A 17,960-nucleotide genomic window follows, 5' to 3' on the forward strand; every position below is an offset into this window, starting at 1 on the left:
GCACTTTCTTTTCCCAACATTGCTTCATTTAAGCGGCTGGGCTGTGATGTTATGCAGACCCTGTATTTGAGATGTGTGTTTGATATGTGCAACTGTATGTTTTCACTGGGCAGCTGCCGTCTGCCTTCATACGCAGAGTAGACTGCTGGATGATATATTGTGGCGCTGTAAATGTAGAAATTGTTTTTTTGTGCTCTGGTTTGAACCCATATACTATGCCGAGTAAGGGGAGAGAATAGTGCGGTTTGTTAACACTGTACACAAGGCGCGTGGTATTTCAGATAAATTGATTTCACTATTCACATTTCATTAATTCATTAAAAAATTTAACTATCAGGTTAAGAGTCCAATTGGTGGACTCTTAATGTGCTGATGTAATCATTTTTATAAGATTCAAATGTGATTAAAGTGAAACAGGTCTCCTCTAACTCTCTTACAGTAAATCTTCCCACACATCTGCAGGAGGCCAGGCCGAGTCAGGATCCATTGATGAATAAATAATTGACTAACTGAGACTGTCTAACCAATAAGACGAGGATATAGTCGTATCATTTGCAGCAATTAGCCAGGAGTGTGGCAAATGAATTCAAAAAGCCTTTGACTCCAGTCAAATCATGAAACGTTTACAATGTCATTAAAGGTCGAGTATGTCAAATCCCACCACTAGATGTCAGTAGATTGCAGTCAACTGAGTCCTGTTTTCTTACACTTCCCAATTCAAGTGCATAAGCCTAGCTACATGGATGCTATAGTAGAAAAAACTGTAGTTGCTGTTATGCTGTAGTGAGAGTAGGCTGTGAGTCCATCGTTTACCTCAGCTGTCAGTATGTGTCCCCATCTATTTACTCTGGAGGATGGTGTAAAACTGTGAATGGAGTCTGATATGAGTCGATTAGTCAGTGAAGCTCACTTCTGTCTGATGACAGTGATGCTGAGGTGAGTTGTTGAGGACATCCTGAACTTTTCTGTCAGTTCGAGCTGCTGTTTTTGCTGCTGTTAGCCAGCATTAGTGAAACTTACTCTGAAGTACATCTAACATTGTTGGAAACATCTGTCTAATCTGCTGTAATTGTGAAAATATTGGGATTAAATACAGATGTTTATGCATGCTTTCATGTGTAAGAGCACTGACTTTAGTTCAGCAGATGAGGCCGGCGGTGAGGAGAATGCCTATGAGTGATGAAAGTGTTAAAGTCGATAGTCTCTGTCTCGCCACATACATAAAACACAACTATGTCCATCGCAGTCACTGTATTCAAGTTGACGAGGCAACGGTAACATGGTGACTTCCACAAAGCGGCACCTGCTCCCGTGTATATTTAATGGATTCATTCTAAGTTTGAGAGAAGGCAGCTATTTGTTGGAAGATGTAATTACACACTAATCTATGTGTATTTAAGAGTGCAAGAAGTTAAAAAAAACTGAATGTACCTTTCAGTAAGGTACTATTAGCTATTTTATTAATCAACATCAGCAATTCTGGCAAGAATAGTGGAGATCTGAAGTTCTGATTTGAGGTAAGGATTTTACTAAACTGAAACTATGGCAGCAACTTTAAATTAAATTATACGAAGAGGAATTCAGACTCTGAACGTGCAGGAGCACAAAGACTAGTTAGGAGACAAAATCTCTTTTTGTCAGAGATTCAATGAGCCATCGAGCATTTATCAACCTAAAAAAAACGTCATGTCAGAAAGACTCAGAGAGACTTAGCAGCTTAAACAGCCACAGACTGTTATTTTAGAAGACTTAACAACATTCTTCTAACAAGAACTTTCCTCTTCAAGTAGAGTGAGTGAAATGTGCACATCTCCTTCTCTGTGTGTTGTTTTAATATTGACAGAACTGCTCATATGCCTGTGTGCATTTCTATAGGTTAAATTGTACATTGAGTCTTGCTTGGCTGTGTTTAGCTGCTTGGGCAGGCCCAGATAGGCCAGAAAGGCAAGAAATAGACAGTTTTAAATAATAAAAAAATGTTGGACACTATTTTTATATTTTTAGAAGCCAAGTAGTCACAAATAAATCTGTCAATTACTGATACTTTGTCCTGATTTTGTTGTAAAATACATACTTCTCCTTTAATTTTGATGAGAGCCATAGAGAGCTGCAATGACTGGTTTGATAACACAGCATGTGCAAGTCCTGCATGTGCATGACACAGTTATGTGTAAAATTATATCACTGACCTCAGCAGCATTATTGTCTGACTCGACCTGTTTGGGTTTGTTTTTAAAAGAAAAATTCAGCTCACTTGCCATGCCACCTGTCGCCTCGCCACGCCACGACTCCAACAAACAAACAATGCAACTTAGAGAGGATCAGGATCAGAAAAAAAACTTATGATTTTCTTTTAGGGCTTAGGTTTTCTCATGCACTTTCTACTTTTGGTCATAAAGGAATTGGAGTTCAATTTATTGTAATTATATAGACATATAAGGCTCAAGGCACCTTATATTGTAAGGTAGAAGGTAAAGACCTTACAATAATACAGAGAAAACTCCAACAATCAGATGAGCAAGCGCTTGGCGACAGGAATTAAAAACTCCCTTTAACAGGAAGAAACCTCCAGTAGGACCAGACAGCCATCTGCTGTGGCCGGTCTCAGATGAGCAACAGTCCAGGAATGACTTATGTATATTTTCTCTTTTTCTGGTTTACATTTTCTTTTATTTTAATGTTTTTTTTTAAAAATATTTTTCTCCCTGCAAAGATCCTTGTTAGTAGAATAGATGTGCAACAGCAGTAAAACACAATGCCGATGCTAATGAAGACAACATGTAAAGATTGTGCAACAATTTTTGGGAAAAAATAAAAGTATAGAATGCATAAAATAAATGATTTCATCTAAAATGAAAACAAAAAATAGCTCACTTGGTCACAGTTAGATGAGTAAAGCTCAGGTGCATACAGATAGACATGTGTACTTTAGTAACAGACACACTATAACTCATATACCCTGGTTATGTATATGGTTACGTTAGTGTAAGTATCCATGAAACATTTCACAACAATTTATTCTCCCAAAAGAGAGAATGAAAAGAAGTGATTTGTTCATTTTCTAAGAATACAGCATTTATCACCTTTTCAGTCTGCATACACAGCTACCTGCCCTCGAGCCTATATCACTCAACCCCCTTGTGTGTCTACGTGTTCCCTGACATATATGCGCTCTTGTGAAGTGCTGTTTAGTGTTAAGTACCTTTCTGTGCCGCCCTCCGCCCTTCCCTTCTCCATCGCCGTGGGGAATGATGTAGGGGAGTTCGGGAGGGCTGCCTCAGTTCTCCCGCAGACACTGTGTTTATTTAGCCTGACATTCCTCCACTGCTCTCTGAACGGGAGAGCCGGCTACTCTGCCTAGTCTCATCCTAACTCATGTCCACCCCGTCAGAACCAATGACATTTGAAGTGAGTGTGTGTGTGTGAGCAGATGGCAGAACATAGACAATATTCCGGCACATATGACTATCTCCTCTAATTGTCATGGTTACCAGATCTTGAGCGTACGTTATGGTCTTTATGCTGCTGTGTGATGAGCAGGAAGCCATTACGCTTGACGACAGATGTGTTTATATGTCGGGCTCCTCACCTCACTATGAGCTTCATGCTAAAAGAAGAACCAAAGCAGCGGTCAGGTTGGTCTGTCCTGTGTCACCGCAGTGGGAGTTTATTTATCCTTCAAGTCTCATTAAGCCGCTGACTTTGCCCTGTGCGCATTTTGGATCATCGAGTAGCCACAGTCCACGGGGGCCTCTAATGAGTCAGTGGAGTTTTCTGTCGATGCCTTTCACGTGGACGTCTTTATTTGCCCCTGTTCAGGGTTTCTTCTAATTGATATTGAGTGCCGACTCACAGTTCAGTTAGCATGTGTTGAACTGCTTGTCGCTCAAAATTAGCAGATTTTTACAAGGCAGCCCGGGCGCCGATGTGTGCGCCCAAACCCGTCCTTATTATGCGGTCAGCGACACAATTTACAATTCACTTTCTTCACCTCGACTTTTGGCTGCACGGGTGCATTTCTTCTGTACCCTTTTTGGGTGAACTTTCTGTGTTTTATTCCTTCTGGAAAGCTCAGTGACATATTTCACTCCGAGTTTGGGTTCAGAGTCAGAGTATTGGCTTGCTCATTAGAAAAACTCACCCACTCTGTGTTCGTGTTTCTTTATTGCTGTTACTATGTGTGAAAATGTGATTCAAATCTGTCATGCGCCGTAGGTATGTGTCATTGCCGCAGCGTGCGCGTGTTTCGTTTTTCTCCACGACCAGTTGCTTCTGGCCTGTCTCACTCGTTACCCTGTCATAACAAGCACTTTGCCGCCGTATTTCACCTTACATGCACACAGCCAACACACACACTTACACACATACTGACTTTTCCTCACCTCATTAAGCTGCAGAAGAGAAGAGGCAGAAATAAGGGAGCAAGAGGGCCGTAGAAATGGACAAGAATGAGAAAGCGCGAGGCCTTGAAAGCCCGTGTTTTATGTTTAATGCTTTTCTAGGTCATCCTCTAGTGCCGCAACCTGTTAAGTCATCCTCTGTTTTGAAGAACTCTTAAATCCAAAGTGCCAGGTCGGATCTGTCTGCCGGGCTGTCAGGAGGGGCCCGGGCATGAGAGATAGTGGATGTAGGTGTGCGTACGTCAGACAAAGTTTGTGTGTTCACTAAAAACTCCCACTCTGCCTTTCACATATACAGGCATGCATGGATGAATGCACAAGACACACATATACTATATCATCCCTTCCACCTCTCAACCTCCAGAGACACACACACACACACACACACTACTTCTCTGAAAAAGCCAAAGGCCCGCTGTGATTTTACAGGGAATGCCTTTCAGCCTGGTAACTCAGTCTGACTCAGACTCTTTACAACAACCGTGCGATTCCGTCATGCGTGGCCCGGGACACACGAGCAGCCGCTGGATGAGAAGCTTTGGCAGCTGTCCTCCCCTAGCCGTGGACGCTCACAGTGGGAATTGACTGCGGGGAATGTGATAGCGACCTTGTCTTAGCGCACTAATGCAGCCTCCGCAAACACAGGATGGATAGCCTGTCCGCAATGGCTGCCGTTCAGACTGGAGAGCGCTGCTAAACGCATATCCTGCAAGGCTCCTTATGTGTTGCACCGTTCCTGTGGCTAAGTTATGGTGTGGTTATTGAGCATGGTCCCCAGACATGGAGACGAATAGATTTCACTTGTTTTTTAAGGATATGCAATACAGTCTGGCCTCAAGGTCGGCCACATGGCTTTTTCCCTTTGGGTCTGTTACACTGATTGGGGGAAAGTTAAATACTACCAAGTATTCCCCAGGTTAGGTTAGATGTACACATTTTAAAGGTTAAGTTCCTTTTGAGGCTGGGCTTTGCTATGAAAGCTAGCCAGGAGTCTCCTGCGGCTAAAAAAACAATCAATGAAATAAGTCATAACCACTCATGACAATTATCGAGACCTGCAAGAAATACAATATTCTTCAGGATTTTGTGGATTTAATGGACATGTAGTGTTTTTTAAATCAGTAATTCAGGTCTTTTAGAAATATGGAGACAGCATTTCTTGTAGCTTGTGAGGCTGCTGACATTTGCTAATTGGTCCTAAAGGTATATTTGGAGGTAACAGAGATGTGATTAGTCATTAATAGGGAGGTTTTGGACTCATTTTTCATAATACAAGTACTGGACAGTTGACCTGATGATAGTAAAACATTAAAGTTCATTACAGTACATTCATACATACATAAGTTCAGTGATATTTATTGAATCCCAGTCCGATAATGGGCCAATTATGAAATTCTGTGATGTTGTATGTTTAGTATGTCACGCTGCAGCAGTGTGTTGGCAGAACCATACATTTTGATAGAAGGAGAGCTAACAGCTTATCGGGCTAACATGCATTAAATGCAGTTTATTAGCAAACAGTGGTCAAGGAAGCTGATGATACTTGAAAACCCAATAATGGCTATTTTTTCTGTCTCACCTTGTGGCGCTCGTGTCTTGTTCTCCTTATATATGGACTGTGGCTTTTATGGTGAAACAGAAATAGCTTTATCCCACCTCTCAACCTTAAAAAACTATTAGACCTCCTCCCATAAAATGATTTTTTCTGTTTAGAAATGTAAAAAAAATATTACAATTTATATACTGTAATCATAAAGGCCATAAAGGGATGGACAGATTCTGCCACAATACTGTGGATCTTTGCTTTCATGCTTGTTATGCCAAATTCTGACTCTGTCATCTGAATGCTGCAGCAGTATTTGAGCCTCATCAGTAGGGATGGGATCTTCTGTTCTCCTATTTTGGTAAGCCTGTGTGAATTGTAGCCTCAGTTTCTTATTCTTAGCTGACAGAAGTGAGACCTGGTGTAGACTTTAGCTGTTGTAGTCTATTAGTTTGAAGGTTCAGTGTATTGTACAGTCAGAGATGCTCTTCTGGATACCTTGGTTGTAACGAGTTTTAGTTACTTTCCCCTTTCTATCAGATATTAACTGTTTTTCAACAATTTTCTGTAAACCAAGGAGATGGCAGTGTGGGAAAATCCAGGTAGATCAGCAGTTTCAGACTCAGCATTACTCAGACCTGGCACCAATAACCATGCCAGTTCAGCAGGTTGCCTTGATAATGCCTAAATCCACTAAATTGCTGCCATGTGATTAGATATTTGCAATAATGAACATTTGGACAGGTGTGCTAATGAAGTTATGTGTAAATAATGTGTCTTTCTATAGAATTATTTTTATGGTATTTTAATCAGGATCAAACTGAGAAACATGTCAGCATAGCTAAGCTAATAGCATAGAGAACTGAGACCATTTTACTACGCAGTGAAACATACATACTCAATTTGTACTTCTAAATAGAATAGACTGAATTCCAAGCTCATTAAATAAAAACCTGCACTATGGCAGCTTTCCTCTTGTCAGGCATCTGGTTGTGCCATTGTCACTGGCTGTCAGGGGGCTGGGGTCACCGTAGCCCTGGGGCTCGGATGCCAGTGCGAATATGTTACCTGTTTTGCCCCTGGGTTGCTCTGGCTTGACAGGTTTCTGTGTGCAAACTACATATTTCCCCTATCCTGCCCACAGCGAGATAGATCAATCAAGCTCAACCAGAGTTTGGTCTTGGCAGCCACAGTGACAGACATCTCATCCTTTATCAATGTCGGAGTACCTGTGATGGATGAAGAGCTAAATTGCTGCTATTGGATGAACTGTTGAATCATTAGAAGTGCATTCATAAGATTCAGTGGTGCATGAAGAAAAAAAACATGTCTCTAGAAACAATTCTAGAAATATGACAAAAACAGAAGATAAAAAAGAGAACAGGTCTAATAACTGAAAGACGACACAGAAACACTTCGACCTCCTCTATTGCTCAACAAAAATTCCACCTTCATGCTATCCTTGAGCCCCCCCCAAAATGAAAGCAGACCATTTCAAATTAAACTCTACATTCTCCTGTCTTCCTGTTCGCTCCTCAGGAATTCTCCGCTTCGTTCCAATCATAACTACAGGAAAGAGAGTTTTGAAATGGGGGGGGGGGGTTGGCGGCAGGAGGTGATGGATGGCTTTTCAGCGCCATGTTTGCACAGTGCATAGCTGGAGCTGCTGATGGGAGGGGAGGTGACCGTCCACCACAGATGAAAAGGGATACGAAGAAGAAGAACAAGAGTTTGGAACACTTTAAGTGTGCCCGCTGATTGCACAAATATTGCTGTTTATGTGTTAAACCAGTACACGAGCTATGTTGTGTGTACAACAGTCTTTGGTAAAAATGAAATTAAATGAGTGTTGTGTGTTTTGTGTTTGACGTAGAACCAGCTTTGGGTTATTTGTCTCTTGGCTTTGGCCAAGTGATGGGTCTGCAGGGGTCTAATGTTTCTGCCAGATGTTTCTCCCTCTGTCCTGATAGATTTCTTTCTTTCTTTCTTTCTTTCTTTCTTTCTTTCTTTGTAAGTTCAGTTGAATTCAGTGGCATTTTATTAGCTTACTGTAACTCTGCAGTCTCATCTGAATAAACTCAATACAAAGCCTGCAGGATGAAATATATCCATGAATCATATTAGTGTCAATCTGATACATTTTCATATCCACAAACAGTTTGTTCTCTGGATGCAGTACTCCCTATCTCTATATGAACAATAGCAGTGTCATAAAATAATGCAACACCAAATATGGATTATATTCATGTTGTAATGGATTTAAAAGTATGAACTGTTAAACTTGAAGTCCAAATACACTTTCCTAAAATATCACTCAGAAAAACACATCACTTTGACCTCTTTCAGGGCTGCAACTAACAATTTACATTGACTAATTGATAAACAATGTAAGCTTCAGTCTCAGTTTTGTAATTTGTGGCCGCTCAGCTTCAAGCAGCAAAACGAGTATTTGCCAAGTGCTGTGTTTTACTCTGGACAAAAAGATAAATATTGCATGTTGACACAGCTACAGAAAATCTTGATTTTCCATGTTTCTCTTGAGAGAAGCATCAGCTTTGGCAATCAGAGGGAGAAAAACTGGCTGCACTGCTTTTCGCAGTCACCGTGCATCTGCCATAGCTCTGAAACAGAGATAAACCCTACAAGCTATGTAAATATCAGCTTTACTCTTTCCTTTAGATTTGTTGGCTACAGACTGGATTAATACATGGACCATACATCAAATGGATGGCTTTTATTGTGAACGTGTTTGTATTATGAGATGTTGAATTACGTCTCTATAAACCCAGTTAGATGCTTATGTTTGATTTTATATTTATCCTTTGATTTTATTACCATTTATACCATTTATACCATACATGCTTGTTTTAGCTCTTTAAGAAAAATAATGCTTTTTATTAAAGTATTTCAATGATTTTAAATAAAATATATAAAGTTTTAGAGAAAACTCCATTGTTGGAAAAAAAGATTGATTTCTGGTTAAGTATCAAAAAAAGATAAGTTATGACATTTTGCTGGGTTACATCTACAGCTAAGTTTCTACAAAATTTTCTATATTATACTAAGTTAACAAGATTCCCACAAATCCTTAAAAAGTTTCATAAGCACTGAAGTAATTAATTTAAAAGTATGGCCTTAATTGATGATGAATTGGTGTCTTCACTTAATCTTTTAAAAGTCTAAAAATTCTAAGATGTATTAGGAGGGATTTTATTTTTAAAAAATTCTGGTATTTCTTTATTCAATATGGTAGAAAGTGCTTCAAACTTGGTATGATGGGAGGGAGTGGGAAAAAGGTAGAAGCAGGGTATAAAAAAAACAAGCATACCATGACAGCTTTCATTAGACGGTAAGTAGCAGCCAGTTGCTGCTAATCAAATGCATTTAATTAGTTGATCATCAGCAAGTGTGATCACCTCTATAAAATCTGAGGTTTTGACAGTTTGCTGGTCTGGAGCATTCAGGTGTGTGTTAATACAATTTCATGGAAGAAATACATCATCACTGATCTTAGAGAAGCAAATGTTTTTTCCCCATCAATGCAGGAAGGGTTTTAAGACCTTTATAAGACCAGAAACTTCGTCATTCATCGAAAGTTTATCGTTCGTGAAAAACATTTAGTTGCCAGTCTTCCATGGAATGATGTCTGAGCAAATTCGACCCAAGGTCAGACCGAGCAATCCTCAGAGAAACTGCAAAAAACCCAAGAGCTCCATCTCTGACTCTGCAGTCCTCAGTTAGCATGTTAAATTGTATACTTCATGACAATACAATTAAAAAATGACTTGAACAAGTGTGGCTTGCTTTTAAAGGTTGCAGGAAAAAGCCTTTTCTCTCTATAAAGAACATAGCAGAAGAGCTTAGCTTTATAAAGTTGCATCTGAACAAACTGCAAGACTCATGGAACAATGTCCTTTGGAGAGATCAGACCAGGCAACGAGGTTTGGCTATAATCAGAGATGGGCAGTAACGCGTTACTTGTAACGTGTTACTGTAATCTGATTACTTTTTTCAAGTAACGAGTAATGTAAGGGATTACTATTGCAAAAACGGTAATTAGATTACGGTTACTTTCACGTAGGAACGCTGCGTTACTGCGTTACTAAAACCGTGATTTTTTTTGCGAGCACGCCTCATGACAGTGACGTAAGCGAGTGCGACGTCGTGACAACAGCTGTCTGCAGATCATAATATATCGAAAGGGACAGAGTGTAGCATGCAGCGTTTAAAGCGTGGAAGTACTGACCTTATTTTGAGTTTGATTCCATAAAAGTGACAAAACATTAGTGTCCGTTGTGCGTGGGAAGAAAACTTCTTTTTACAGCGAAAACCCCTAAACTTCCAAGCAAGCAGCGAGTGCGCTACGACGTAATGTGAAATTCACAGAGAAACTCGCGGATTCTTCCACTGACCGCTGCAGCACACCTGCACCAGGGTAAACCTCCGTCTACCCCACTCCTGCTTCACAGGTGAAAATAGAGCAACAGGACCGCTAGTCTTTGATTTTATTTATTTTCTGCTGTGTTTTACTTATCTATCTTTGAAAGAGTGAGTGTAAACACAAAAAATATTTTATTTTATGTGCTGGAATGTGCAGAAAATAGGTTTAAATGTTAAACAAATTTCTTTCAGTCAGAGAATGTTGCATATAATTTAATTTTTGCTTGATGCATAAAGTTAAAAGATTAAAACTAATAAAACAAGTTTTAAAAAGAGACTTTTCCATTTGATTACATTTTGTATGATGAATTATGCAGAAAAAGTAGAATTGGGCTGAAAGATCTATCGCTTTATCACCTATTCAGGTTGTAAATCGTGTTTTTAAAAAGTAACTAAGTAACTAAGTAATTAATTACTTTTGAAAATAAGTAATCAGTAAAGTAACAGGATTACTTTTGGGGGGAAGTAATCAGTAATTAGTAACTGATTACTTTTTTCAAGTAACTTGACCAACACTGGCTATAATGCACAAACACCTCCTACCAACTGTCAAGCACGGTGGTGGCAGGGTGATGATTTGGGCTTGCTTTGCAGAAACAGGACTTGGGCACCATGCAGTCATTGAGTTAATCATGAACTCCACTGTACAGGAGTCATAGGGCATCTCTCAAAAGCTAAAGCTTGACCAAAAATTGGGTCATCTAACAGGACTATCACATCCAGGGTGTATTTTCTTTTTCACATGACAATAAGTCACTCTTAGACACTGAGTCTAGCTTCCTATTGGTCTGCTACATAATTGGTTTATATGCTGCCTGATGAGTAGGGATAAAGTTTGGTATAGTACTACTAATTTAGAACATTGTGACCCTTACATTGTTTAAAATAGATAACAATAAACAAAATCACTGGAGAGAACTAAATATGTGCATATTATATGTAAACTTATTAAAACTATTAAAATTAATACAAGCTCGGCAGAGGCAAAAACTGAATATCTATAATCACATGACACGTTCAAATACTAGTAACAGCTTCTCTCTCCCTCTCTCTCTTTTCCTATTAATTCCTCTCTCTGTCGTTCCCTTCCCTTTCCTCTCCTCTCCACAGCTGAAAGCGAGGTGATTAGAAGTGACTGCATGGGGTAAGAGAGGTTTCCGCTGACACGGGACAAGGAGAGGTCTGTGTGCGTTCACATGTGTGATTCAGGTGACTGGACTGAATGTGGCTTTCAGAGTGTCAAAGTGTAAGGAGCCCCCACCGGCTACTTGCTAACCAGGGAGGCGGATGACAGAAAGCAAAGCAGGGAAGGAGTTGACAGTCCGTTCTTTATACAATCAGGAATGAATGAGTGATCAGGGGGTCAAGAGGTCAGAGCTCAAGAGAGGACTGCAGGGCTTTAACGCACATTTGAACTTGTTCAACGCGGGGCCATATAAGTCCTGCATGAATCACATGTCTGAAAGAATGGCGTTATAATGGAAAGCATGCTTTGTGGTGTTTTGAGGGGCCGGTTTAGGAACACACCGAGGTCTTTAATTGCCCTTCAAGAAGAAATGCCACGCTTTTATAAGCGCTGGCTGCTTTGTCTCTGTGTGTGACGACTGTATAGAATCAGGCCCGGTGGGTGTGTGGTTGGGTTTCATATAGCACATGCGGTCAAAACAACTTTATGAAGAGAAACAGCTATTGATTTGAGCCGCAGGCAGCCATATGATATCAATAATGGCTCTATCACACACACAAACACACACACCCCATTCAACATGGAATCCATCAATTCTCTGCTGTGAACCGCCAATTGATCACACTGTGGGGACTGATACATCCTTCCCACTGTGCATATTTGTGTGTGTGTGTATGAGTGAAACACATGCTGCCATAACTCCATTGTGTTGTGAACTACATGTAGCCTGTCAATAATTCACAGTAATTCCACAGTTGAATCTTATGGTGTGGAATTTTTTTGATAACACTTACATAATAACTTAATTTAGCGGCCGGCGAGAAATGTCGGATTTGTTTCATTAAGTAATGAAGTAAGTTCCTCGCTTGGTGTAATTATCTTTATTTAAACAGTATAAGAGAAAAAGTAATAATCCATTTCACACTGCAGGAAAAAATGCTGATCTTTGGGGCAGTGATATTTGGGCTTTGGCTGCAAATGATCTGATGGTGTTGGACTCATCTTCAGGATATTCTGTGAATCTGTGAAATACAACCCAGCTGCTTCCTCCCTAGAAAGGCATTAAAGTTTTGCTGCATGCAATCAAGATGATGTGCAATAGGACTTTTTTAGCCTTTCTTTGATACAACAGTACTGAGGATGAGCAGGGATGACACACAGGAAATGGTCTGCAGCAGACTTGAACGCAACAACTTGTAGTAGCCTTTAGCATATGAGTTGGCTGCTCAACCAGGTGAGCTTTAGCAGTGCCGCCCGGCATGCTCACTAATGACTAATGAAGTTATGACTTAATAAAGCGTGCACAGCCTTGCTTTCAGCTTGGAGGCAGTGCAAACCCAGCCAAAAGTAAGGATTATTTTGCACTGAGAGTCCAAGATAAAAATATGGAAATGAGCAGAACGGCTAAAACAGCAAGTAAATATTACCAGACACTCACACCTTAGCAGACTTTGATGCTCAAGGTGGTTCCAAGAGTCTTAAAGTTCTAATTCTTTAGAGGCATTTTATTTCATTTATATAGGATAATGTAGATCACAACCCTTCCATTTGTCAGTGGGTGGTGCTTTGACTATCACTTAAAACTGGCATGTAAATTATAAACAAAAAATAATATAAAGATTAAAGTTCAGACACTCAAAATGGCAATGGAAAAGTAATAAAGGCTTTTTTTTTTACTGGGGTAATTGTATTAAAAATTAACCGCTGCATATCGTCTTGCACTTTCTTCAGTGTGTGTTGTATTTACACTGCTCAAAAAGATTAAAGGAACACTTTGAAAACACATCACACCTCAAGAAGGAAAGAAATCATGTTGGCTACCTGTACTGATATGGACTGGGTAATCTGTTAGGAATGAAAGGATGCAACATTGTTATTGTTTGATGGAAATAAAAATGATGGACCTACAGAGGACTGGACCTGCTCCCAGATCTGAACTCAATGAGCTTCTGGACTGTGTGAGGTGCAACCTGGCTGCGTCAGATGGACTGAAACATAAATGTCCCAGAGGTGTTCTTCTGGATTTAGGTTAGGCATGCATGAGGGCCAGTCAGTGGTATCAGTTCTTTTCCAGGAAATGCCTGCATACTCTCGCCGTATGAGGCAGAAATAACCCAGGAGCCACTGCACCAGTGTAGGGTGTGACAGTGGCTCCAAGGATTTAATGCCAATACCTAGTGGCAGTCAAGGTGCTGTTGCCTGGCCTGCAGAGGTCTGTGTATCCCTCTATGGATATGCCTCTCTAAACTACCACCACAAAACACTGAACGATGTTACAGGCAGCATAACATTCTCCATGGCTTATCCAGATCCCTTCAAAAATTTCATATGTGCTCAGGGTGAACCTGCTCTCATCTATGAAAAGAACAGGGTGCCAGAGGTAGACCTGCCAATTCTGGCGTTCTATGGCAATTCCAACTGGGCTCCACGGTGCCGGGCACTGAGCACCGGACTTGACAATGTCAGGCCCTTAGGCCACCCTGATGAAGTGTGTTTCTGATTGTTTGGTCAGCGACATTCATACCAGTTACCTGCTGGAGGTCACTTTGTAGGATCATCCTGATCCTCTCTGCATTAAGGAGCAGATACTGGTCCTGCTGATAGGTTAAAGACATTCTACAGCCCTGTCCATCTCTGCTCAAATAACTTCCTGTCTACTGGAATCTCCTCCATGCAGTTGAGACTGTCCTGAAGACAGCAAATCTTTGCTGTTCTTCAGATAAGATTAATCAAAGAGGATGCAAGTGTTGTTACTGCACTAGAAACTGCAGCAAAGTAAATGATAGACATTCTGTTTGCTTTGGAAAATGGTGCCAAGAGCCTTCTGTACATCTTGGAATGTCATGTATGTCCCAAATTTCATGTGTGTGCATGTAATGGATAAAAGTAGGCCCAGCATTACTTACCCAAAATTTTGTAGGGGCACTGTGAAGCTATTTCCCTCACCTGGGAATTTCACCTTGTGCAAGTGCAATTAAACATGTCCATTTTCAGCACGTGTAATTTAGAAAATATATTTCAGCCTTTCCAGAGACTTAGCAGCTGTTACACTTAAGAATCCACAGTCAATATTTACAGCTCTCTGAAACTGCTCTGTGCTGAAGACAGGGTCCCTATTCTGCCTACAGTGTGTTCTCTTTGCTGCGGCTTCATTGGACAAGACTTCCTCCACCACACAAATCTCAACTTGGGCTAACCTAAGGGCAGTCTGACCACTGCCTTTGAGTGTTACTTGTATGTGGTTTTGAATGGGATCCTCGGGGATGCAGTAAACTTGAAACTGTGCTTCCAATTGCTCCAGAAAGTCAGACACCCTGCCTCTGAGAGTAGAGGTGTGAGGGGCTTTCATAACACTCTTAGCAGAAAACAGTTGTCAACAATTGACCAAGTGGGAAGATGTAAAAAATTCCTTCTAGGATTTCATTGGATATATGGTAACAAAAACGACTTGGCTAAGGTGGAACTATAACGGTGGCGCTGTTAAGATTATGAAACCTTTATCAGTAGATAAAGTAATTACTTAGTTAAGCTTAGGTAAAAATGATAGTTACAAGTATCCAACAGTCATTATTTGGAGTAAAGAAAACAAACTGGTGTTGTCTCTTTGATGAATTCCGATGTTTCGCTGACCCATCCCACCTCCTATTGAACTTCATGGTTCCGTAACAGGGACACTCCTCTTCAACTCCCGGTGGAAATACAGTCATAACTCCTACAGCTGCTAGGGGTCTTTGCAACTTAAACATAAACATATGTCATTATTGGACACTTGCTGAAATAACTAATACAGCCGAGAGGACAGTCTCTGTATGACCTAGTTCCACATGAAATATGACTTGATGGCCTCTGTTTGAGTTGGAGATAGAGAAGCCAAATGTTTTTGAAATGATCCAAAACAGAACAGAACAGAATTCACTGACTGATGACCAAGAAGAGTCCCTTAATGGTAAAGTTACTTCCCTCCGGTTGTCCCTCTCTTTTTGCCATTTCTATGCATGTATGTGTGGCCATAACCTTTCCCAAGAGGCACTACGAATGGATGATACAACCCCAAAATCATATCATGATATTTCAAAATCAGCTATAATTATATCTCTGATGATATAGAATACTGAACATTGTTGTATTGATGCTTGCAGACTGCAGGTAGCAGTATTTGTAAGTGTAAGTAAATGAAGGGAAGTTTTCATCCTTTTCCAATGAGTCTCTGTCATTGATGTCACACTTACTAATAGTCAGAATCTGCTGAAACACGGTGCAAGCAGCAGCATCACAGTGCAATAGCGGCGACACAGAGGCCAAACGCAAGCAGAAAACCAGCCAAGGTTTTGTTTTCCATAGAAATTTTAAGTAAAACTCTAAAATGACTATTCAAAACTTACTAAACAGCAACTAAAGTAACTTAAGGTGCAAAATATCACCACATAACAAAACCAAAACTATTTTCTACCTGGGATGTTGTGACTTGTTTCAAACTTTTTAACCAGCTGCAACCATATCAGTAAATTGCTCCTGAGAATCTCTAGAAAGTGGAGACCCTGCTGGGCCTTCCTCACAACCTCTGATCTATTTGAGTTCCATTGGAAATGTCGTCTGTGTGCAAACCCAGGGATCTGAAGCTGGACACCATCTCCACGCACTCCCCATTTATGCAGTTGGGCTGCAGGTTGGACTTCCTGGTCAACGATCAGTTCTTTGGTCTTAGAAGTGTTGAAGACCAAGTTGTTGTCCAGACTCTGGACCTCATCCCTGTATGCTGTCTCATCACCACCACAGATGAGCTGAGGTGTTAGAGTTGGTCTCGGGTAAGAGTGTTTAAACTCTTACTCCTGTCCCTTTTAGATTAAGCAGTTCTTTCTCCTTGTTTCTAAAGTTCACATCAGAGGTGACATAGGGCAAAATTCTAGTGCATCACAGTTCATGACCACACCTACAAACTGAATACACCAACTAACACCTCTTTGGACTGTGGGAGGAGATGGGCTGCAGGCACAGATACAGATACACAGATACAGTAGAATATCCAAACTCTTCACAGAAAGGCTGTCGAAGAGGTTTAAAACAGCCCTTTAGCTGTGAGGTCATCGGTAATTACTAAACTGCATCCTTGGTTTATCTACCCACTTAATGTCTGAATAAAGACAGCTAGCTAATGCTAACAGCATTCAGTTTCCAGTCAGTCTTTTTTTTTTTATTGTTGAGTAAATCACTGGGGATGGGCAAACTGTTGAGGACTTAATTCTTCATTAAAATTTACTGATTTGTTTTTCACTTTTCCTTTTGCTTCTCTGCTTTTTGTTGCTCTCTGAGCATTTGCGCTAACGCTACCTGCTCCGCTAAACTTTACAACTTTGCTCTATGTCTGGACTGACAGGCACATCTATGAGTTAAGGCTGGCATGATTGACTCACTGGAGTTTGGAGCATTAATTTAGCTTCATGTTATTTAATATACATGATTTTTGGTTAATAGCACTTACAGTACAAAAAACAAAAATGAACAGCTGTTATTTTTCAGATAAATGAAGATAAAAAGAAACAACCTAGTTTTGCAGGGCCTGTGGACTAACAGGGCGTGTCACTGAGAGCCTTTTCATTGCTCTGTGTGCTAACGGCCTCTGGCCTGCATGTTTCGGCTTTGATAACATTGGTTTGGGTTTCTTGCAGTGTGGATGCACACTTAACCCAACAACACACTTCGACTTTATAAAAACAGCTCAGAACAATATCCGGAGGACATCAAATATCACTGAGTTGTGGGTTTTTTTCCACCTCCCTCCACGCGGCTTGTTTTGCAGTTACGTATCACCCTGTGCGTTGCACTTCCTCTGCTCTTCGAATGAGATTCTCGAGGACTTGATTTGATCTCCAGGCCTTCATTTCTCTCCCCGCCGTCTCCCTCAGGTGCATTGTCTCCCATCTGCTAACTCAGCTGTTTAAGTTGCAGCGCAGCCTCCTGTACTCCTCATAATTCACAAAGTTTGCTTTGAACCACCCCACCCCACACACATACACATACACACACTTATTGCCTCTGTGTTCAACCTTGGGAATAGACTTAGGGAAACAGGGAAGTAAAGACAGAGGAGGGATGGGAGGAGGGAGAGGAAAGGATGACTGTTCTCCTCTATTCTGTCCCTCGGTTCATAATTACCTGGTGAGCAAAATATGTATGTTTGTGTGTGTGTGTGCTTGTGCGGTGTGACCCATTGGGGTGGTCCTGTAGCCTTTGTGTAGATTAAATGCTGATGCAGAGTGGAGACAGCTGGGCAAAGTGAAACTCAGGTCATTAATGCTCTACTAGCAAGAGCAAAAACGACTACCAACACACACGCTCACATTTACCGCACCGCTCAATGAGCCTTTTATTTTGGAAAACGAACAGAGTAGTC

This window comes from Oreochromis aureus, linkage group 14 (genome assembly GCF_013358895.1).
Source record: "Oreochromis aureus strain Israel breed Guangdong linkage group 14, ZZ_aureus, whole genome shotgun sequence".
Classification (NCBI taxonomy): domain Eukaryota; kingdom Metazoa; phylum Chordata; class Actinopteri; order Cichliformes; family Cichlidae; genus Oreochromis; species Oreochromis aureus.